The 25218-nt window shown below is 41.9% G+C and overlaps 1 protein-coding gene across 1 annotated transcript in view; it reads left to right on the top strand.

The window, feature by feature from the left end:
• LOC111875687 (latrophilin Cirl) overlaps positions 1–25218 on the top strand; it is a 1027517-nt gene that overhangs the window by 328716 nt on the left and 673583 nt on the right. The window lies entirely within an intron of this gene.

Here is a 25218-nt window from a genome sequence, read left to right as displayed (position 1 = left end):
CCACGAGGCTGAGTGGACCCCCTTCCATTACCACTCAAATTACTTTAACTATAAGACTCAAAACAAGGTCTTCAGCTTCTACTTACGTGAAAGACTTCTGCCTCTCCAAGGCACTCTAGTTCACTTCTGACTTCATTTCTGCCCCCTTCCTCTGACTTCTGTATCTGGCTCCTCTCTTCTTGCTTCTGGCTTCTGGCTTCTGGCTTCTGTTTGGTTGATCCTGTACCTATAATGTTTGTTTTAATTAAAGTGTATATAATTTTCTCCCGATTTCTACTTTAACTCGAAGCACCTATTTTTAAGTTTCCGTGTGTATATGCTTCCTTACAGTATTGCATTTTCTCTCTTCTTCCTCTTTTTCTTCGTCTAGTTACTCCTGACGATTTATCGTAGATATGATATAAATCATGTAAATAAAACGGCTAATATTATAATTAATCGGATAAAAGATTCACATATTTTCTTTAAACAAAATGTATATTTGAAATTAAATACTAGTGATGAATTTCGTACATTTATTTTGAGAAGAATTAAAAGGGTTAGTGAAGGGAGTGTAGTTTGGGGGGGGGTGTTATGTAGCTGAACAAAAGAAAATGCCACGCCTGCATGCCAACCCAAGCACGGACGTTTTGTCGATAATAAGGGAGAATTTTAATTAAGCCCAAGAAATTAATAACAACTGACGACCAGTCTGTATCCGTATCTATGACCCTCCTACATGACCTATCGGTTCATTTCTTTTCTAATTCATATATGTGAAACAAACATCACATCTCCATTCTGAAAAAAAAAATAAAACAATATAAATTCTTTTGAGCATTCTCTAGTTGCTTCTGAAATCGATGCAAGTTATTTAAAGACGCTGTTTCAAGTGAAAATGTTGCTTCCAATGAGATAGGATAATGATTACAAATGAGGAGTGGATAAGAATTTGGAAGGAAACAACCATATAATTATTTACGAAACACTACTCTTGCGTTTATCGAGAGCTACCAATGAAAATTACGAGAAATTCATTCAGGCTAGTCAAAATTCTGGCCAAGATTCGAACCGTATGTTTTGCAAATCCAAGTGTTGGTTATCGCAGAATACTTTACACTTATGTTTGCTTTATAATAGGCCTTCATATTAATTATATTCAGAGCGTTGTCTTTGCATTATAGAAATACTGATCTTAGGGATATATAACAATGTAAAGCTATCCTTATAGCAGGCCATGGAGCCTCCCATATTTTCTCTAGACAGTCGGCTCACAGGTGGCGGTAAGGTTGTCAGCCTTAGGCGCCGGCCGCCCTGTATCCCCCAGGAAGATTCGTGGTACTCATTTCTGTTAGATGCTGAGTCGAACCCAGGGCCATAGTGAGGCTGGAAGGATTAGTTAAATTAAAGAATTCAATTACCTCATCGGGAATTGAAACTGCGACTTTTCCACTTGTAGCACAGTGCCTCAACCAACTTCGTTACCCCATGCCCCCTTAGAGGTGTATTCTTCTGTCAAATATAGAAGCAGGAACAGGAAATTAAACATCTCAGTGGAACTAGAGAAGAGTAGAGAAGAGCCTGCAGAGCGAGACACTAGTAGTTTGCTTCCATCTAGTGGAGAGGTTCGAGCAAGTCCTACAGTCCTTCATGTTGTGAGTTTAGGCACATGGATGGTTTTATTGTACAATTTATATTACAGCATCAGTTCGTTAAAACACTGTGCTTCGTCTGTCTGCCGTTGCAATGGAGATATTTGCCTCCTGGGTTTTGTTACTTTAAGTAAGTGTGCACAAATTATATTTACATTGATGATGTTCATAATTCTTACGTATCTAAGACAGGGGTTGTAATAGAATGTTGAAGGAAATCTATAGCTTCTTAATTTTAAATTTTCACTAATGCCGTCAGGCTGATAGGATGATGACATGGACGGCAAATATAGCACGAATTTTGTTATGTTATAAAAAGAAAGACTCCGAGGCCTGTAGTCCGCAAGCGAACTATACTGACAGAACGACCGCCGGTTCTCGATGAAGTTAGTGCCACCTTTAGCGGGTAGAAGGTGTCACTTGGTCAGCGTAGCGGATCCCTACGCCCGTTAATTTTGGTTTTTTAGACCGGAGCCGCTAAATCCTTCAAAATAGCTCCTCAATTATACTCACGAGGCTGAGTGGACCCTGTTCCAGACCCATTACTTCGCAGAAAATCTGGTAGCGTCGGGAATCTGTACCCAGGAAGTCTGATCACTGGACCACAGAGACAATCGGCATTATAAAATAAGAACGTATTAAAATAAAATAAGTGCGTTTAACCCGTTCAGTTCTTCTGCCTTCGTGACCGTGCCATGTCTGGGTATTTTTGTTACTGAGACACTTTTAGGCTTGGTTTCCACTTATGTGTGGATCTCGTTTTCATATTTCCCACAGTTTACGAGTGTGTTTATTTGAGAATAATGTTCCTGCTTGTCGACTCTCCTTGTTCTGGATATGTTGTGAGTTGTAAATTGTATGTCTAATATGCAACACATGCGTAAAATTCCTTTCTTTTAATTGCGGCCATTCCCGAGTTCAGTCCTCGTTCATTCACCTCTTTTTTCTCTAATTATCTGCATCGCTCCTCGTAGCCAATATCGACTCAATGTTCTTTTTATTGCTAGTGGGGTGGGACTAAGTCCCTTGTACTGCGGCCACTTCTGGCCTATTGTACCGGCCCCAGAGGATAGGTGAGGGTGATTGTGGAGCAACTGGTGGAATGAAGATTGGCAGGGGAAACCGAAGTACTCGGAGAAACCTGCCCCAGCACCATTTTGTCCACCACAAATCCCACTTGACCAGACCCGGGATCTAACCCGGGCCGCCGCGGTGGGAAGCCAGCATTAAATGTCATAAAAATTAGTTCAGCAGTTCAAAAGTTGGTGAGGGGAGATATACACAGACAACATTGTGATTCTATAATGTTTTAATAATATTTTAGATCGAAGTGTTAACGAGAATTTATGGACGTAAGAGAGAGAACTTGGGATGTTACATATGACGAACTGCACAATTTGTACTCTCCGCCTAAGAATCTAGGGTATCATAATGAAGAAGACTGTATTACCGCACTTGGTGTTTGTTAAGAGTCAGAAGCCTTCAGGAAGAATATAATGTATGGCTGTCATTATGTCGGCTGGACATATGCTTCTGTTCGGAAGAGAGAGGCTGATGTTACAGGGGAACATTTTCAGAGCTGTGAGTGCACTTCCTTATACTAAACACTCCCAGCTTTTCATAAAATGTAAGTGAAAAAAAATGATGATAGACTACTAAGAATAGAGAAAGAGACGAATAGGAAAGAGTCACCTGGAGTTAAAGTAGGAGTGAAAGTTTGATAGAATGAAAGAATGAGAGAAGCGTGGTTTTTCGGCAGGTTAGGGTTGGATATAATATGCAGCTGAATATAACACGAAAAGCAAAGGCCATTAATTATGGGGATGGGGGTGGGGACCAGTGTTATGTGGGAGGAATGTCTTGAAGGCTTTAGTGGCACACACTCCCTTGATAGATGCGTGGAAGAGATTTCATTACTTCCTTGCCTCTCCACTCCGTTCCCACAGCCTTCTTTAGAGAGGGCAATGGATTATGTCACTGACACCAACCGCCATTTGTAGACGCTATTGTCCTTCATGAGATATACAGTACGTTAGGAATGTAAACAGGTCCTTAGTAAGAACGGCTGCGACGCCGAGACCATGCGTCAGAAGGTTCATTTCGTCGTTCGCCGATTTCAACGGTTCCACTAATTGTTCTAAGGGCGGAGTTATACAGAATGCGATTCGAGCAATTATGATAGTGCTGCCACATTAATAATAAGTAGCTCCGGGGAGCAGTGGCCTTCTTCAGAAGCTAATAGCTGACTGCGGATGGAGCAGACGGCCACCACATATGGAGGCTAGCTGTGAATTATTGAATAAGCAGTACAGGGCAACCGACAAGAGTGGCCCTTAAGCTTGGTGGCGTAACGCTACCGACCCGTCATTGTAAAAAGAGGAGAATCTTTTGAAATCATACAATAATAAAAATAAGAATGACGAAGTGTAAGAGAATCCACGAAACAAGTTGCAACGATGTAAGTTTTGAGGTTTTCACGGCGATGACTATGAAGAAAGTCGGCGCCAAAACCCAGAAGACGACTTTCTTCAAGTTGCAACGAGTTAAGAAACAGCTAAATCTTTCGGAGTGAACAGATTGCAGCAGACAGAACTTTACAGACGTCGCCAGAGCACGTGACAGAATCGTAACAGAAGAGTAGGTCTAAGTGGTCTCGAGATGTGGGGTTCTTGCGATGGAACCTAATTTTTTTTAATTCGCTTAGTAGGGGGTGGAGTCCAACTGGGTCCACTCGGCACGGTGGCCACTGATTGGCCTATTGTACCTGTCCCGGGTGATTATGATGATGGAGAATTTGGTGGAATGAAGTTTGGCAGGGGAAACCGAAGTACTCGGAGAAAACCTAACCCAATGCCACTTTGTCCATCACAAATCCCACTTGACCAGACCCGGGTTTGAACCCGGGCCGCCGCGGTGTGAAGCCAGGGACTAACCGCTTGAGCTATGGCGCGGCCTTTGCGATGTAGCCTAAGCAGAGTAGAATTATTTATCAGAAGATGTGCTAGTAATTATTATAACAGTTGGAAGCATACCGGAATCACTCACAAAATATTCTGACATATTTGCTGTGAAGAAAGTTGACTTTCTATGAATTGTAAAATATAATTTCAGAGGAGATGAAGACCAATGCCATAAGAAATGTATATACCAAAGGAACTAGATTCGTACCTGAATCGTAATATAACCATTCTGTCTGATGGTTAAATTAATAGGCATTAATAAATTTACTTATATTTGATGGTCGCATTGCAAGGGCCGGATTATTATGGTCCTATGCAACTGCTAAGAATCAGTGTATAACATTCAAACTTATGCTAAGAGAAGGATAAATTTTGGCCCGGTAACTATTTTAATTTTCCAGTATCATGGCAGTTATTCTCGCCTACATTTCAAAACACGTGGCTTTCATTCTTTTATTATAAAATTGTGAGAGAACTTCACATACTCACTAACTGCAGGGCTAGCGGCCATCTCACACTTTCCTCCTAGTCTTCGCTTCACAGACTTCCTTTCAACTGACTGCAGCTCGGCTGGTGTCCTCGTTATATAACTCTTTGGCACGGACCGCGTAGAAAACACCTGTTCCAAAATTTCTCCTGTTGTTGAGCGTGGACTTGTTGCCATGGGAACCTGTTTGCTTCGCTGTCGTTACCTAGTGACGAGTCTACAGGCTACAATACATTAAAATATTGAACTGCATCATAGAGATAAAGCAACACGTTTCGAAATTTCAGCAAATAGGTGCTAAGTAGACAGGATTAAGTCTGAACGATCTTTATGATTTGTCCTGTTTTCTCAGCATTTTCTATATTGACTGAATGATATAAAAATGGAAAATACAAGAGTATTTGTTCTGTAAAACAATTTACACGCTAGAAACAGAAAGGGCTTGCGATTTTGACGGCGAACCTCTTAAAGTCGACCTCTTGGGCCGAGACAGAGAGGAGATCATAATACTGAGGGCATTGCTGTGTTTTGCATCAGGGGTTCTAAACCTTGGGATCGAACAGTAGGGGCAATGAATTCAAATGAACCGAGATATGATCCTATGGAAGGTTGTTATGAAGCTACTGATGAACTTTCTGTTTCCACAAAATTATGGAAGTTCTTGAGTAACTGAATACATATTAACAACTGCACAAGAAGCGTTAACGTTCAGTGGGTACGCACTTGATATATAGCAAAGGCCAGGCAGTGTGAGGCATACATTTTATTGGAACGGGATATCGTTGGACCGAGTGCTTCGAGCCCGGCAAAATCACGGGTATTTGTCTGTATGTCTTATCTTATAACATCCGAACCTCAAATTCGTCGCCATGAATCCGCTAATTTGAGGTGTTTCTAATGACATAAATCTTCTCTCTTTTATTCCCTTTGGTGCTACAGCCCTAATTTGGGCCTTGGCCTACCTCCATGAAACTCTCCGTTTCACTTCGGTTTACTAAATTCTAGACCTTCGGTAGAACTCTTTGGGCGGTTGATCAGCTCGTCACAAGGCCTCTGCCTGTATACTAATACAAAAAACCCGCGCGCACACAACCACACAACCACACACACACACACACACACACACACACACACACACACACACACACACACTAGACATCCATGCCCTGTGTGGGATCCCAACCCACGATCCCGGCTTCCGAGAGAGCGAAGACAGTGTATCCTTAGACCGCTCGGCTACCGTGACCGGCAAATCCTCTCCTTACCATGAAGATGATGTTTCTGCTTAAAACTCGTTTGAAATATTAATTGTGAATGAGAAGAGGCAGGAGAGCCTGATCTGTCAAGTTAGAAGAAAGAACAACTCTTCGGTAGTGACTGCGTGCATATTAGTTGTGCCGCAAAGCATCTTGGGCTGTCTGTTGATTTTATAGGTGATTCTCTGAAGGTTTGGGGCTATTGTGGATTCTTTATACGAATATTGTGAGGCACATTGACTATTGTGTGAGATTTAATACAGAACGTTACAGAATTTGTGTCCACTGCCGCCTTCCGTACCCCCTTGTGACCCCCAGAATAATATTTTTAAACAGACTATAACAATTTCCATCCAAAGTCTTCGATTTGTTCATCCACAATGGCCGATTCCAATAGTTTACAGCGCTTTTAAATGGCGTATAAATGAAGGCAGTTCTGTCATTGGGAATAATCACAGATCGTGACGGAGCGCAGAGCTGCGAGGCCTGAATATGGATGCGACTTGCCTACGCCCGCTCAATTCTGTTTATTGAACAACCTGTCGTCCTCTCTTCACTCTCCTTCTCTCTTTCTCGTCATTTCTTTTATCTCCTGTTGCCCACTTTCATCCTAATGATGAAGGCCGTGCAGTGCCCCCCTCCCAACCCCCACCATGCCCCCCCCGCTGGCCATCCTCTTCCATTATTTCTACCTATTGAGATTGTAAACCTGAAATTCAAGGCTCGATTCAATTGATTAAAATGAGTTAAAATGTCTGAGAGGAGAACGGACTACCAGCAGCAAAATGCACGTAACAATCGATATGAGGTCTCTAACTGCTTTTCGATAGCTTGTAAGTAACGACTTTTTTATTTCCAGCCAACTGTCTAACTAACTACATAAATGTAATGCTGTCCCTGTGCTTAACTAATTAAGCACTAAGCCATGAAGGCGTATGAGGGAGTAGTTGTATACATCCATATTTTCTTGACCGCGGCACTTGCTAGATGTGAGTGGTCAGCTTCACGTCCTTGCCACTTTAAACCAGGGGAAAGAGATATTTGTGTCCATTGGATAGGAGTTTTCGTGGACCCCAGAGCCTGTCTGACAGACTTGAAGAAGAGAAAATATTTTACCCTACTGGGACTCAAACTCCTAACCCTTGGTTATCCATCTCGTAGCCAGTCGCTACACCGACTACACTAACTACATAGTGGGCACCACCATAGCTCAAGCGGTTAGTCGCTGGCTTCCCACCGCGGCAGCCCGGGTTCGATCCCGTGCCTGGCCAAGTGGGATTTGTGGTGGACAAAGTGGCACTGGGGCAGGTTTTCTTCGAGTACTTCGGTTTCCCTTGCCAATCTTCATTCCACCAAATTCTCCATCATCATAATTACTCAGGGTAGGCTACAATAGGCCAATCAGTGGCCGCCGTGCCGAGTGGACTCAGTTGGACTCCACCCCCTACTAAGCGAATTTAAAAGAAAACTACAATTACATAGTGCGGTTTATTCTCGGGCAGTTATTCAGCCAGCAGACTTCAATGCTGAAGGACCTGGATTGAAACGGCCATAGTGCATTTGAAGTTATTATTGTAGCATTTTCGTATAAGGACTGGGAAGAACCATGACTTCGTCAGGATAGCTGGAAACAAGGTCCCGGAAACGTAGTAGGAACTCTGACGACTAAAGAAACGTCAGAGACAAGCTTTGTTCTGCTCTGTCTCCAAGGGACCATAGCGTTTGTCAGGTCGTGCAAGGATGTTTCCATTGAAATTCGAGTCCTTCACTGATTCGGTTGAGACAGCTTTGCAGTGCTGAGTTCTGCTTTGCGGTGCGACACAGCTTCAATTTGAATAACGCTGAATGTAGTGACATACATAACTTCTCCAACGAAGGATAAAATCAGTTAGCAAGCGGTGGTCTCTAAGCTTTTGGGTTGGGTGAGTAGCTGACGACTCCAACCGTGAAACAGGCGGACTGACGCATGAGAAATGTCGGAAAGATCTTCAAAGGTAAACGGATTCTATGTTAGGATCTAAAGGCAAAACAGACAATGAAAATTGTTACTGTATGTTTCACTTTGATCTATTAAATATTTTCACTTCAAATTTCTTTACTATCTGAGCAACTGGCAGATAGCGTAGTCGGTATAGCGACTGGCTACGGGCTGGGCGACCGAGTGGTGGAAGTACGAGTCTCGATAGGGTAACAAATTTTCTCCACGTCGTCCAGACCGGCTCTGGCGTCCACCCAGCCTCCTATCCAATGGGAACTGAAGGCTCTTTCCCAGGGGGTAAAGCGGCCGAGGCGTGAAGCTGACCACTCACCTTCAGTTAGTGTCGAGGTCAAGAAAATATGGATTTATAAATCCACTCTCCTATACGCCTTCATGGCGTAGTGCTTAATTAGATAAGCAGAGGTACAACTTTACCTTTATCTGAGCAATTGGCAACGTTTTAAAATATAGGCCATGCACCACGAAGTTAGTTCATTTGTAATAAATATTTGATACTATATATAAATATTTGCCGGTCACGGTAGCCGAGCGGTCTAAGGCATGTTCTGTCTTCGCTCGCTTGGAAACCGGGATCGTGGTTTCGAATCCCTCTCAGGGCATGGATGTTTAGTTTGTGTGTGTGCGTTTTTCTCTGTCTGTGTACAGGCTGAGGCCTTGCAATGAGCTGATCACCCGCCCAAGGAGTCCTACCGAATGTGTAAGATCTAGAAAAACCGAAGTGAACGGAGTTCATGGAGGTAGGCCTAGACCCACTGGGGCAATGCAATTAAGCATGCTGGCTCTCAATGCACTACCGACACCCGTGGTTCTGATTCCGCAAGGAGGGCAGCACTGTTTGGACCACTGCATTCGGATTGGTTCTGGATTACGTTTATCTTCTCTCCTCCAGCATCCTCATGGGCTACTGCTTCGACTATTAGGGAAGTTAGATTTATAGTTTCTACCATAAAAATTACCGGAAATAATGCATGACGTACAATTGGCAACGCGGTGGACAGTGTGGGTACATCACGATGGGGCTCCTCCACGTTCTTCTTGCGATTTCTTATGGTATTAAACGGCCACTACCCGGGACGATGGATAGGGCGAAACGGACCAGTTGCGTGGCCTTCGTGATCACCCCTTCTCATTTCTGTCGACTTTTACTTCTGGGGACATTTGAAGGACATCGTTTACGCCCAATGATGCAACACGCGGGGCGAGCTGTGGAATGCCATTGAAGTTGCTGGGACGACAATACGCAACATGCCTCAAGTCTTCCGGATAACCAGGAATTCTTGGCGCAACAGGGCTCAGTCATGCATTGGCTGTAATGGGGGACCGTTTCGTCATCTTTTGTGAACCTCTATCAACTGGCCAGATGGATGCCATTCTGTTCACAGGCAATGAATTCTTTATCCACAACTACGTTATTTGACTGTTTTTTTCTTCCGTGATTCCTGTTGCCACATCACGCTAACGAAGCGATTGCTACCACATATTTATATGACGGTATCTGCTTGCCGCCGGTCACGGTAGCCGAACGGTCTGAAGCATGTACTGTCTTCTCTCGCTTGGAAGCCGGGATCGTGAGTTCGAATCCCACACAAGGCATGGATGTTTGGTATGTGTACACGTATGTGTTTATTCTGTGTTCGTGTTGCCCTGAGTTTAAGTTTAGGCCTTGCGACTGGCTAATCACTCGCCCAAGGAGTCCTACCGTCTATAAAATGATCAAAATGAAAAAAGAAACCTCGACAAGTAGTGTATAAGAGGAACGGATTAAATAACTTCTGCTTGCCTGTATTATTTTTTTTTATTGCTAGTGGGTTGGGACAAAGTCCCTTGTCCTGCGGCCACTTCTGGCCTATTGTACCAGCCCCAGATGATAGGTGAGGGTGATTGTGGAGCAATTGGTGGAATGAAGATTGGCAGGGGAACCGAAATACTCGGAGAAAATCTGCCCCAGCGCTACTTTGTCCACCACAAATCCCACTTGACCAGACCCCAGGATCGAACCCGGGCAGCGCGGTAGGAAGCCAGCGATTAACCGCTTGAGCTATGGCGCGGCTTGCTTGTCTGTAAGTATAGAACACAGTGCTTAATTTTAAGGTGCGTAATTAAGACCTGCCTTTTAAATATATATACACGTATACATATACTGAATTCAACGAATATATTAATGCTTAGGAATGTACCTTTATAGAATATGATTAAGAGAAGTAGTTTTGGTCTCAAATGCGTCTACGTCCACACAAACCTCTTTAGCAGCTGAAGCTCGCCCAGCAGGACAAGTATTACTTGAAGAGCAGACACTGAACGCAGAAAAATCTCTCATTACCAAACAGGAAGCCGATGATCACCAGCTTCCAAAAAAAAAAAATTAGAACCAAGACAAATATGACTAAGTAAGAATGTATCAAAGTGATAAGCCTTTTGCATAAGGAGTGCAATTCCAGTTACTTAAAGCATAAGCGTGAGAAGGGGGGAAGAAACTATTACAAAAGAAGGATTACAAGCATCTGCTAAAAGTGTTTCAGCATTTTTCTTTTTTGGCATCAATAGATATGAAATGGAATTCCAAACGAAGACGATGATATTTCTGCAGATTCAAACCGCCAACCATGGAGACTTCTAGAGCCCTGAAAGTAGATGTGCATAATTACTTGTAACGAGTTTCATGCTAAGTAACGTTGCTTTTGGGAGCACTGTGATGAGTTCAAGAGGGACCCTGTGGGATTTCTTGAACTTTTTTATTGTCGCCCTGGAGGTAAAAGCAAAGGACTTTCCATTTCCCAAACCGCGGAGAAGTGAGGGATCTAAAGGGGGAGGAGTAAAATTAATGAATAGAAGTACACCATATCACAGGGATAAAGATTAATTAGACCCATGTGAGCAGTTTTCTGAAGGATATCCTACCCTCGATCTATAGCAACACAGGTATTACAGTGTTGTGCATTGGTATAGGCCTATCCTAGCAATCAGGGTATGGTAAGGATCTCTTCCCTCTAACAAGAGTTGCACATGTAATATTTAAAGTAATTATACCCATAAAGCAGAGCTTCCTAAAATATCCTTTCGTGTAGGCCTATATAATAGAGTAAAAGTTGTCCCTGTGCTTAACTAGTAAAGCACTACGCCATGAAGGCTTATGGGGGGAGTGGATGTATAGATCCATATTTTCTTGAACTCGGCACTAGCTGGAGATTAGTGGTCAGTTTCACGCCCCTGTCACTTTACCCCCCGGGGAAAGAGCCCCCGATACCCATTTGATAGAATGTTAGGTGGACCCCGGAGCTGGTGTGGACGACGTGGAGAAGAGAAAATTCTTGACTCTACTAGGACTCGAACTCCAGTTCCTCGGCCGTCCAGCCCGTAGCTAGTCGCTATACCGACTACGCTATTCTTGCTCCATTGTATAGTAGAGTAGCAAACCTTATTTACTTTAATTTGATATAAGTACCGTTTCAGTCTGTGGCCTGTGATTGAGGTGAAATATTTTCGGCAAAGCTTTTTTATGGAATAGCACGTTTTGTCAAATATATATACTCTCTTCTTCTTGTGGCAACAGAGCTTCATAATAATAAGGAACCGAACATTTTTCTAAATTGTCTAAAATGAAATAAAAGTGAAGAACCTTCTAAATAAAGAACTTCCATATCCAGTCTCTATTTCCCTGAACTTGTATGTTGTTGAAGAAAGCAGTCTTCTGGGATTTGGCACCGTGTATATGTGGTGTTAACCGACGTTTCGGAGGAACGTATCGCCTCCATCTTCAGAGTAGAAGAAAAAATATAAGAAATCTGCAAGCGAAGAGACCGTGAGAACCGGTAAAAGCAGACTGAGCAAAAGTACCTCTATCAATGAACCACAAATTTTCTTCCTTTTTCCTGCAAAGGTCGAGACTGCAATACCGACTGAAGCACAGCTGTCTGTCTCACTGCAGTCTGGTTCTCCTTAATGTAACTACTACTACAGGTTTCTGTTAGGGACGTAGTAAGGATATCCGAGCAAGCCTTGGGATGTTTTATATATATACGTAAAGGCAAATTGGAGCTTTATCTGCTCTGTCCTCTGGAGCTTCATCTTCATTTCCCTCTCTCTTCTTCTTGTATGTCACTTATCAGATTTCTGCTCACATAGATTTTCACTGTACGAACATTGTTATACATTGTTATATGTTAATCACATGATAATTCTTGCTGTCGTCATGTCAGCAATTACTTTTAATATTTCGTACAAAATTTACATGCGTGGCTACAGTGGTTTACCAGATCTCGCTACCAAATTGAAAAGTAAATGTCGAATTTACCGTCACTACATGTTGCTATTTTCTGTTATACACAATAATTATCAGTAGTTGTTTATTTACATAAGCATGACACACAATTTATGAATGTTGTATTAAACGACGCTATTGGGGTGCCGGGATAGCTCAGTCGGTATAGCGACTGGTTACGGGCTCGACGGCCGAGAGGTCGGAGTTCGAGTCACGGCAAGGGCAGGATATTTCTCCTCTCCACGCCGTCTGGACCGGTTCTGGAGCACACCCATTCTCCTATCCAACGGATAACGGTGTCTCTTCCATGAGGTAAAGCGGTCAGAGCGTGTAACTCACCACTCATCTTCAGATAGTGCCGACGTCAAGAATACGTGGATCTATACATCCACTCTCCCATACGTCTTCATGTTGTAGTGCTTAATTAGCTAAGCACAGGAATAGCTTCAATTTTTTACCTTCACGACGCTAATACTGTTGGCTAGGCCGTTTTATTCATACTGTCTATGCCACAGAATTAAATATACGAAGGTGGAGAGCCTTCAGAGGAAATGATATACAATCAGCTTTCACGAAAATTGGTCAGCAGAACAGGATATTGTTTATTCATTAAGGGAATATATATGTTATGATCCTATTTGTTTATCGCTGTAAAAATGGTTATTGGCAGATATACGAACTTGTAGAGATTTGTGTTGATATAATCTAGAAAGTAATAACCCTTAATATACGAGTAGATTTAAACAAGATTAATTTTACTGAAGTCGGCAAAGGCTCTCAGAGCGCCCAATTTGGATTTCAATTGCTGCTACAGGCAGTCAAGTTTGTTATTGTTATTGACATTTGTCTTATCAACTTTGCCACCTGCGTGAATAGAATCCAAGAAACCTGTACAAGTATAGAAGTTCAAAGCTTAAATCTACAGATAAAATACGTGAAACACAAGAATCGTCAAACAGAGAAAATATCCAAGTGTCCATCACTAATTTCCCCGAAAATATTCTGCTGTTAGTAAGAGAAAACCTGCAGAAATGTTGTTCTATTCTTGAAGATTTTCCGAACTTGGAAAACCGCCTTTATTTTGCCAGATATTTTAAAATTTATCTAGATCTTCGTTTTGTAATTAAGGAAATTGTTATGGCTCTATGTTGAGAAACGTAATTAGTTTTCTTGGGTTTCTGTACTCTCTGTAACTAACCACTTGAGTGTAATTTCACCTACCAATCAATGTTTCTCTCACGATCTTCTTCAGTGTAATTACGTATGAATATTTTGCATTGCCTTCACGCTCCGCCTTTCTGCTCGACACGATGATACTGTTTGTAGGCTTAATGTTGGAAAACTAAGCAGATATGGCCAATTAAAAATAACGTGCCAGGAGAGACTTCCCTGATTTTTGATCGAAGGATATGGGGGCACGCGGTACCGTAGTTGGATGAGGCACTGTGCTACAAGCCAGAAGATCGCTGATTAGAGTCCCGATGAGGTGGATTTTTTAAATTGATGTAATCCTTCCAGATCCACTATAGCCCTGGGGTAGACTCAGCCTTTAACAGAAATGAGTGCCAGGAATCTTCCTGAGGGGTAACGGGTGGCCGTCGTATAAAGCTGGCAACCTTACCGCCAACTCTATTTTTTTTTAATTCGCTTAGTGGGGAGTGGAGTCCAACTGGGTCCACTCGGCATTGCGGCCATTGATTGGCCTATTGTAGCCTGCCCCCGGTGATTATGATGATGGAGAACTTGGTGGAATGAAGATTGGCAGGGGAAACCGAAGTACTCGGAGAAAACCCACCCCAGCGCCACTTTGTCCACCACAAATCCCACTTGACGAGACCCGGGCTCGAACCTGGGCCGCCCCGGTGTGAAGCCAGCGACTAACAGCTTGAGCCATGGCGCGGCCTACCGCCAACTATAAGCTGATTTTCTGGAAAATGTGGGAACCTCAACGTCTCACAACCCTATGGGTCTTCACGGTCTGTTTGAAGGATAAAAATATAAAATAAGATATCCGAATACGATTCAGACGTGTTTGGCTAGGGGCATGAACTGCTGTCAGTACGCTGACAGGAAGGTTTTGGATGATGACATTCATGATGAAAGCGCAACTGAATTAGAGCAAGCAATGCTGCAGATTTAACCCGATACAAGAACTAAACATAAACTGCACTGCGCTCTGCATCTATAAATGATAGTCAAGGAAGTTGCATATATAAATACATGAACACTAAACTAAAGCTATTGAACTGCAATTCTAATTTATATAATTAATATTATCGTATCCAATTTTATTAGTACTGCAGTTCAGTGGTGTATATATGTTAGCCATGCATTTGCCTGATGATGGCTATTAATAGCCGAAACATGTAGCAGAGCCCAAACTAGGCACTGATCTTGATATAGTTGTGTTGTGACGGTTGTAATAAGAAGTTGTACACCTGAGGAACCTCAGCCACATGCTGCTTCTTAGCTGCAAATCCACAGCCTACACTTTGTATTTCCTTATTTTATTTTGTTATTAATGCTATTTTCTGGGAAGAAATAGCAGTTTTCAATTAAAGGGAAGCGTACAGCATGGGTTATGCCTGGCGAATCTGTATTCACGAGAGTGTCTGCTTCTATACACTGGATTTCTCATATTGGTTGAGGATAAAGGAAGGATTTCCGGTTACGTAGCTTCCCCACCCCAATCTCACCATTCCCCTACTCCTCCCCCCCACACACACGCTGGATCCCTTCAATCTCGTCCCGTGCCTGTCGCATCTCGCATACACTCTTCTGCTCGAATCGATTGGGATCGCCCTCACGTAGTGTAGATATTCCCTTCTCTCACGTCATTATTATTATTATTATTATTATTATTATTATTATTAAATTGTCCCTCTGCTAGATGCGCTTCAGCTGCTAATGTCTGCAGTGACGTTGACGTATTTCGAGACAAAATGTTTTTCTTAATCATATTTAACAATTGTGGTTTCTTCTTGTTGAAGTATTAATTGTACGCAATATGAATATATGTATACATATTTTCTCTCGCCACAAAATGGCTGGCAAAATTTAACTTTTTGAATTCTTGTTATTCTCATGGCAGCCTTGTTTGCCTTTTTTGTGTGCATGTCTCCATCTTTGTTCTGCTTAAACTATAGTTGGCTTTTTGCTGTTGTAAAATACTATATAAATATAGAGTGTAATTGAATTATTATTATTATTATTATTATACGTCGACATATTTAAAATTTAAATTGTTTCGTGCTATCATATTTCATATTAGCCATGGCTCTTCCAGTCACTAAATCATCATTCCATAATTTTACTTTCCTCGAATCTTAATTATAGTTTGGTTGTTAATTTAGCATGAAGATGAAGAAGAAATTAATCGAATAGAATCGAAATGCGAACACAAATATCGGTGCCTTGGTTCAGCCCTTTCAGACAAATTGAATAATTCGTATCTTAATCTAAGCTAGCACCGCTTCCTTCACGTTAGTACAACCATTCATGACAATCCTGCCATCTGATATGTAGTTAAGTACACTAATACAGCACACACAAGCGATAATTCATCTCACTCGCGCCACATAACCTTTCAGCTGACAAAGAGTAGTTAAATGTCTCAGGCTAAATAGAAACGTCATCATGTGACCAGGTCCATGAACAAAGTGTGTGAAAGACCGACAAGTTTGACGTGTAATTAAACAACCGCAACTTTTCGCTTGTATGCTCGTACAATTAATGTATTAATATGGGATGTAATTTACTTCGCAAGCAGCTAAATGACACTAAACACTGTTTACGATCCAATCTGCCATACACCATGTGGTTCTGTGTGCGCATGTGCAATTGATCTATGTGAGGAATATTAACAAGGCTTCTTCAATGTTCTTTTATACATCGAAGAATTGTAGCGGCCGATCACAGTGGCCAAACAATCTAGGGCACGGAATGTCTCCGACCGTTAACTAGTAAATACTGATATCATGGGTTCGTATCCCATTCGAAGCATTTATATCCTATGTTTGTGTTGTCCGTTGTAGGTATATATAAAATCCCCTACGTATATGATTACATAACAAAATTATGCAGGCGACAAGCAGAAGTCATACAGAATCATGATAATGAGAATGTACGTGGTATTGGATAAGGCGAAGCCGGACATAGAAAGTATAAGGAACTTAAATTTGGCAGCGATCAAACATACGACCGTTCAAGTGCCTACACTGCCGTTGTAGCGCATACTACTAGAAATAGGGCATAGTCTGCTGTACTGAGCCTGGACTGAGAGAGGCCTTGTATATATTATTCTTAGGAGTAGATATTAATAGTAAATTGTAAAGAAGTGTACATGCTGACAGTGGACTCAATACTGCCGATTATGACTGACAAATGACACACTCGACCTCTCGTCAAAGAGGGCGCCCCACATGGACAGGACAGTAACTTTTATACAAGAAGAAACATCTGGTAATGAGCCCCTGCCGGGACTCAACACCAAGACAGACAGACTGACTGACCCTCAGTCGCAATGTGACTTGACTTTGACTTATATATATATATATGTGTGTGTGTGTGTGTGTGTGTGTAAGATTCCGAATTATCCAAAAGACTCAAATTCTAAAAATGACAACTGAAGTGTTTGCGGAAACATTGGAAAACCTTCAACATTAAATTCGGAGTATTTCCGAAAGCCGAAACCAAATATTAGCGAATACGTTTCGATGGTAATTGTTTGTAACCAAATCTGTAGTGACCCTGGACGGCTTAAATCAAATGTACGCCTATCTCCCACATCAAGTGCGAATTCAGGATACTAATAGTTAATTTAGAGCATTTCCCGATAGCAAATAGTTCGTCAGCTATGCTCCTGATCTATTTGTTCTCTTTCAGTTTGTTACAGTCAGCAGTTGTACACAACAGCAGTTCAGACATGGACCACACTGTTGACGTGAAACACAATGAGAGGCCTATCTGACTGGCAACATGCAAAACTGCAGACCGTCGTTATTCGTGCATTAGGTGTCGACATGCAAAACAGTAACGTTAAATGTTATGAATAATTAGGTGAAGCTTACATTTTCGGAGCAAAACGTACACAGAGAGCACGGTGATTTAAAAACCTTAATTTCCTTTCTTAAGGAAGTAGGCTGATTCTGTAACACAGGAATTATTCCATATATAAATGTTTAGCGATTGGTGTTATTTGCTTCACCCCGGATTCCTGTTTGGCTTATTCTTTATCCCTGAAGATGGAGGTGACATGTTCCTCTGAAATGCCTGTTGACTTTAAAGGGTGGCGTTATGTCCCAAATGAACGAAATCTTCGAATCAATATTTTCACGTGTAAGGATTGCGCGTGACTTATAAGACGGGTTTTGGATTGGATGATTGTATTTTTGGACACATTATGCATTCAGATCGGGACTACAGGCAATACAGCGCTATCGCTGATCTACGCACTTTACAGTTCACTGTTGCACACGCACTAGGGTTCACAGTCTTCATTAGTCGTATCCAGGCAACGGATTTCGTAACAGTTTCACTGTCACTTCAAATCACATATGAAGTCTCTTTTCACAGCCTAATTCCTTTCTTGCTATTATTCTGCAACTGATAATTCAATTGCCAAGCTCATATCCTGGCAGGCTGGCATATCGAAACCCGACTCGCTTTGACTCAACTGAATTCTTCTTTATAATCACTTTGCAGGGGACACGCAGAAAACACAGCCTCTCTATTGTTGAGAAGGCGTGTTTAGCAAGAGACGTCCTATTGTTGCGCGCGTTAGCTCTTACGGGAATTTGTTTATCGAGTCGTTGCCTAGCAATGGGTTATACATCACAATAGCTATCTATTACTCATCAGACCAACGTGAACAATTAACGGAAAGAATTTCACCATAACGTAGAGAATATATATATATATAATTTAAATAATTATTATTCTGAATTAGCTAATATTGGTTTTGTAATAACTAATTACAGGAGACTGGATTAAATATATGCAATTACATTTGAAGTGTTAGAGAAATGTTACAGAATACAAATATATGTTGAGAATAGTAGGCATTCGAATATAAACAAGTTAGAGATGTAATGAAGGGATTAATAATATCAGGAAATGCTTAATATTTTTTTTTTCAGTTCAGCTGGTACATTCAAACTTGCAACTCATTACATACAATAATTCTCAGCCAATTTAAATGTAGAGAAGTCGGCATGTTCTTCCTTTACGATTGTGTGTTTCGGGTCTGTCTAATTCCTAAGTGAACAATTCGTCATCCAAATCAAGGATGGTACTTGCACCGGTAGCGCGCGCCAGTTGCGTCTGTCTCCTCACCGAATCCTACTGTGGCAGTCTCGCATTTCAGATGCAGCCTACTGCCCCCCGCCATGTCCTAGGGCACAAAATATGATGCATTGCATGACGAATCGTCATCCCCCTTCAAAGTGAGCTCCCGGGTGTCGGCCATATTGATCGACCCATTACCTCTTCATAAATTATACTTCGGTATCCAGGGGAATGGGCGGATATTGAGAGAAAAGAAATTATCTAGGATCTATATTAGGAAGTGACTAGAATATAGTGCATCGCGAATGCAAACAGCAACATTCTAGATTTTCCTTACTTCTGTTCAATTCAAACACCCTCAGTCTATGTTTTTTTTTCTCCTTGGCACTACAGCCCCAGTGGGCCTAGGCCTACCTCCATGAACTTCTCCGTTCACTTCGGTTTTTCTAGATCTTACACATTCGGTAGGACTCCTTGGGCGTGTGATCAGCTCGTTGCAAGGTCTCTACCTGTACACACACACACACACACACAGAGAAACTAAACATCCATGCCTTGAGTGGGATTCGAACCCACGATCCCGGTTTCCAAGCGAGCGAAGACAGTACATGCCTTAGACCGCTCGGCTACCGTGACCGGCCCTCAGTCTATGTTCCTCCCTTAATTTCAAGTGTATTAGCATTTCAGAACCCTGTTTTAAGTGTTGCCTGTGTCGTTCGCACCTCAGAAATACTTGAGTTCGTCATGTTGGCATTGCTGATTGCAGGAAAATAAAACGTACGAATCTGGGATAGCGTCTAATGGTATAGCGCCCCCATACCACTTTTTACAAAGATCTGTAAAGTTGAAAAACGTGGACAAGTATATGCAGGCAGCCCTATAAGTGTTCATTTCGTGCACGTCGTGAAAGGAACGCATAATAATGCGTGAGCTGTTCAAATTACGAAGATTTCCGTTCCACACTCACATCTGTTTTACTTCTACATACAGTGCCCATTCTTTAGAACCTTTATTTCAAGCACTCTGCATATTGAGACAGCAATACAAAACAACTACAGAAACATTTTTCCATCTTTATTATTCTCTAAAGTAGACCAGACGATAGGAGTTTTAGAACTGAATATTCTTAATTTCACCATGAATCTCAAAAGCTGGACTATAAAATAGAATGGCATTTAAAACGCCATTAGTGAAATAAATTTACGTGTTCGGCGTCATTAATATCTTAATTCTTTTCAGTTTCTTTATGCATTCGCTTTATATTTTGTGATAATTGTTGAGCAACTTTCAGGGAAGAGAGACTCGCCTAATAATGGGCAGTGAGACTGGATTTTGTTCATTAAGTACACGATACAAGAGGTGATGTACACAAATAGAATATGATTAGCTCACACTGAGAATTCGGCTGTTTCGTGTACCACTGCTTTCTATGCAGACAGAGTACGGTATTCCAGGGATAATATTTCTCCATTGACAATTTTTCTTGACTCAGATACCTCATGATTTTATTCAGAAGATGATTTTTGTTGGTTCCTTACTATATTATATATTTATTTATATTTATTACATACTTTCTTTTGAAGAACAATCATTATAGGCATACTCCACCACAGTGTCCACGCAATCTGAGGCATGAAATGTCTTCGGTCGCTGGGATTGTGGGTTCAAATCCTACTTTAAGCATGGATGTCTGCTTTTGTTCTGTGTGTGTGTTGCCCTGTATGTAGGTAGCGGCCTTGCGACGGGCTGATACCCCGTCAAGGGAGTCCTACCGTCTGTGTAATAAAGATTACGAAACTTAAGAAGAGGTGAGGGCCCAACAAACGGCTGTAGAGCCATTGAAGAATGAATGAAATACATGATATTGTAATTAGAACAACTGATTCTTCTAAACTCCTTAAATACCTTGCGTCCAGTTTAGAAACTTCTGTTTCTTAAAGAAAGTTAGAAAAAACTAAATGATTGTCTTCCTTTTATTATTTAAACAAATTGATATAAACTTTACAAATGTATAAAAATAAATTACTCCTGTGTCACAATTGGAACTGATTACTACAGCCCGCATTATTAGAAACAGTGCCCGAGCTACTGCATTAGGAATTGGGGGGTGGGCGGAGCTCGTTTCTCTTGCATGATAGATGTATCTACCTCTCTGCGAGGGTTACTGACCTAACTTGCAGCATGAAATGTTATTCTACGCCAAATTCCGATCAGTATCTGGCTAGAGGAAGAGTAACAGGGGAAATGTATACCTGAATTCGAGTCGTCGCCATGTTCTGTTCCCTTTGTTTTCGTTCTCTTCCTCCCATCTTCGTTATTCTTCTTCTTAGCTCTAACACCTTTGTCCCCTCCATGCCGAAGGTTTTCCAAATCTATGTTAAGATAAGAGCAGGACCACTTGCCCTGAAGATCAGAACATAGCAGAACCTGCAGCCTCACAGAATACAAAATACGGTTTCGAAAGAATTGGAACGGGTCTAAAAAATGGGCACCAGGAGCTCTTTCCCCGGGGGTAAAGTGTCCGGGGCGTGGAGCTGACCACTCACCTCCAGCTAGTGCCGAGGTGAAGAAAATTTGGATCTATATACCCACTCCCTCATACGCCTTCATGGCGTAGTGCTTAATTCGTTGAGCACAAGGAAAACTTAACCTTTTACCTAGAAAATATGGGAGGCTCGATGTCCCCTAGGCTATGGGCCCCCACGGACTGATATAAGGAGAGCTTTGCCTTTTTACCTTACCCTGTCATTCGAGTAACCTATGTCACAAGCACACGTTCACATTTACAACACACACACACACATATATATATACACACACATATATGAAAATTAATTCAACTTCATTAAACGATTAATTGAAACCCTCGTCATATTTTCTCTCCCTGCGGTTTCAATTTTAATGTAATTCAGTTGTCCCCAGTTGTGCCATTTTCTAAAATTCAGGATGTGTAGTGGAACCTAATCTAAAATTAAATGTTTCTATAATAATTCTTTCCTTGTGTGTGTCACCAGCTTCCCCCTTCCTAACCCAAAGCTTTACACGATGTTTCATTAATCATTTAAGAGAGAAAAGAAAATAGTGTAACTATACATTTCGAATGCGCCGAGAATGAAGGTATTTAGATGATCAGCAACAGTTATCTCGATAATCACGGTTTTCTAGACCGGAGCCGCCATTTTCCTCGAAATAGCTCCTCATTTATCATCACGGGGCTGAGTGGACCCCGTTCCAGACCCACTACTTCTCAGAAAATCTGGTAGCGCCGAGAATCGAACCCGAGACCTCTGGATCCGTAGGTAGGAACTCTGACAACTAGACCACAGAGGCGGTCGTCAAGTTGATACTAATTCATTTTCATTTAGTTATCCTACCGCACCCATCTTGTTAGATCTTCTAGCTAATAGGATATCCGGTATTAGTCGCAGTTGAAACCATTACGAACGATATTTCGGAAATTGAATTTACTTCTCATTTTCATGATCTGGTGCTTATCCTGACTGCGTAAAGGTAACAGTGAAGTTCTGTTTTCTCTCACTACATGCCAAAAAACTACATAAGTAATCACAATCCGTATTAAAATGTGGATCACTTATTCCGAGACGGGAATAGATCCAAATCCAAAATCCCGATTCGTACTGAATACTCAGAAGACATCGGATGTAATTCGACTGAATCTATACATATAATCTGTGGCCAACATTTTTAGAACCTAAAAATTTCTTCTTTTTTCTAAATTCGTATAGTGGGGGGTGGAGTCCAGTTGGGTCCACTCGGCAAGACGGCCACTGATTGGCCTACTGTAGCCTGCCCCGGGTGATTATAATGATGGAGAATTTGGTGAAATGAAGATTGGCAGGGATAACCGAAGTGCTCGGAGAAAACCCGCCCCAGCGCCACTTTGTCCGCCACAAATTCCACTTGACCAGACTCGGGATTGAACCTGGGCCGCCGCGGTGGGAAGCCAGCGACTAATCGCTTGAGCTATGGCGCGGCCTTTTGTAGAACCTTACTTACTTACTTAATTCGGTGCAAGAGCCGAGAAGGTCCACCCCTTATACATTCATTCATTCATACTTACTTAATTCGCTCCTCTTATGCCTTACGGTGTGGAGGTTGTTTTTTCCTCTTTCATTTTACAGACGGTAGGACTACTTAGACGAGTGATCAGCCCGTCGCAAGGCCTCTACCTAAATACAGGACAAGACAAACACAGAATATACAAATACATATACCAAACATCCATGTCTTGAGTGGGATTCGAACCCACGATCCCGCTTGCCGAGCAAGCGAAGACAGTGCATTCCTTAGACTGCTTGGCTACCGTGACCGGCCATTTGTAGATCCGTCATTAGTTAACTGAAGTTTACAACACTGCACGTCATAAGTTAAAGGTATAGAATTTTAACACTGTTAGTTTTGCTGTTGCGCTATTTGGTGAAGCAGTTTCCGCAGTAAACAGTATGCAGCGGAAATTGAGATGGAGCGTTAACAAACAGTGACAAGTATCTGAATGAGGCGGGCTTTGCATGTGTAGAGGCACTACTGTGGAATTCGTCCAGGCAGACTGAGGAAATCTGTGAAGAAAGTTCGGAATCGTCAGTAAGTCGGGCAAGGTTCGAACCAGGAATTTCTTCGATACAATTTTACACCTATATTATCAAATAAACTAGTCGAGTTTTATTATTAACATCACCATTGTGATTGTCATCACTCATTTGTAAGCCCGTAACCTTACGTCTCTTACTCTCCCCGCTAAGCTTTGGTCGCTATTCACAGAAGAACGGTAATTATACCGCGACCTAGGAAATCTTCCAGGATGCCTTGAACAAACTGGGAAAGTGTCCAGATGTCAGGAAAACTGATCTCACGGATCGTATCACAGCGTTTCCGACTGATAGTCATTTATAGCACTCAATCACAGCCTATATTGTCAGAATCTTAATGGATAATTTCCACCTCGGAGCCTGTTAATTCAAAAACACGGCAAAGCGAAGCTAGGTTATTGGTGGGAATATAACTGAATACATACGGAAACGCCGTGCCATAGCTCAGGCGGCCCGGGTTCGATCCCGGGTCTGGTAATGTGAGATTTGTGGTGGACAGAGGGCACTGGGGTACGTTGTCTCCGAGTATTTTAGTTTCCCCTGCCAATCTTCATTCCATCAATTTCTCCATAATCACCATCATCATCATCTGCCGCTGGTATAATAGGCCAAAAGTGACCGCAGTACAAAGTGAACTCAGTCTCACCCCAACAACAACAACAACAACAACAACAACAATAATATTATTAATAATTACATACAGAAAGGCCATGCCATAGCTCAGACGGTTAGTTGCTGGCTTCCCACCGCGGTGAGCCGGTTTCGAGCCCAGGTCAGGTCATATGGGAATTGTGATTGACAAAGTGGCACTGCGGCAGGTTTTCTCCGAGTACATCGGCTTTCCCTTCCAACTCTCATTCCACGGACTGCTTCACGCAACATCTTCATCCGTCAGCCGGGGCTGGTACAATAGGCCAGTAGTGGCCGCAGTACCAAGTGGACGCAGTCTCACCCCACCCCAAGAAACTAACTAATTAAACTAGGTAAATACTGAGAGAAATGTGGTTTCTTGTATGTCACTACCAATTCCTGTCCTCCATAGAAATCTAAAGAAATATGATTTTATCACTTTAATTATTAGTCGTTTATTTCTACTTTGTCTCTGCTGAAAGCCAGTGTAGTGCTGTGCTCGAACAGCCACAAATGTAGTACTGCATGTTCTCTCGTAATGCCCTATCATATCTTCTTTCCGATGGTACAGAAACTGGAGGTGATGTATTTGCAGACCTGCCTAAAAAAATGTGTTCTCTTACTGGGAGAAAAATTGACGATTTTAATTTACATTCTTCTTTGGGCTTTCACCTCTAACTGAAGTGGCGTAAAACCCATTCCAACATTCGGTAAGAAAGGGATCAGTCCATTACAACGCCCGTACTAGGACAGTACAGCACAGAAGCACCCGAACGCCCGCGTCCCTAGATCACGGTCAGTGAAATGGATCAAGTTTCACGTAGCGGCGAAAATCTCAATATCCAGGTCGAAATATATTCATTATTTCAAATCCATATTACACCTAGATAGACAGTAGGAGGTGGCAACTAGAGTGATTATTTTTGGCAATTATGTTATCGTCATTGTCATCGATAGATTCGTCATTTTAATTCCCGGTGTATTATCACGAAACTACAAAGACCGATTTATATGTCGGTCTGACCTTATATCAATAGGAATTCCAGGATATTATTTCATATTTACATTTCTCTCTCTTTCACTTTCTTCAGCCACTTCTCACTCC

This window comes from Cryptotermes secundus, unplaced genomic scaffold (assembly GCF_002891405.2).
Source record: "Cryptotermes secundus unplaced genomic scaffold, Csec_1.0 scaffold388, whole genome shotgun sequence".
NCBI lineage: Eukaryota > Metazoa > Arthropoda > Insecta > Blattodea > Kalotermitidae > Cryptotermes > Cryptotermes secundus.
The sequence above is the reverse complement of the archived record's forward strand: the minus strand, read 5'-3'. Positions and strand labels throughout refer to the sequence as shown.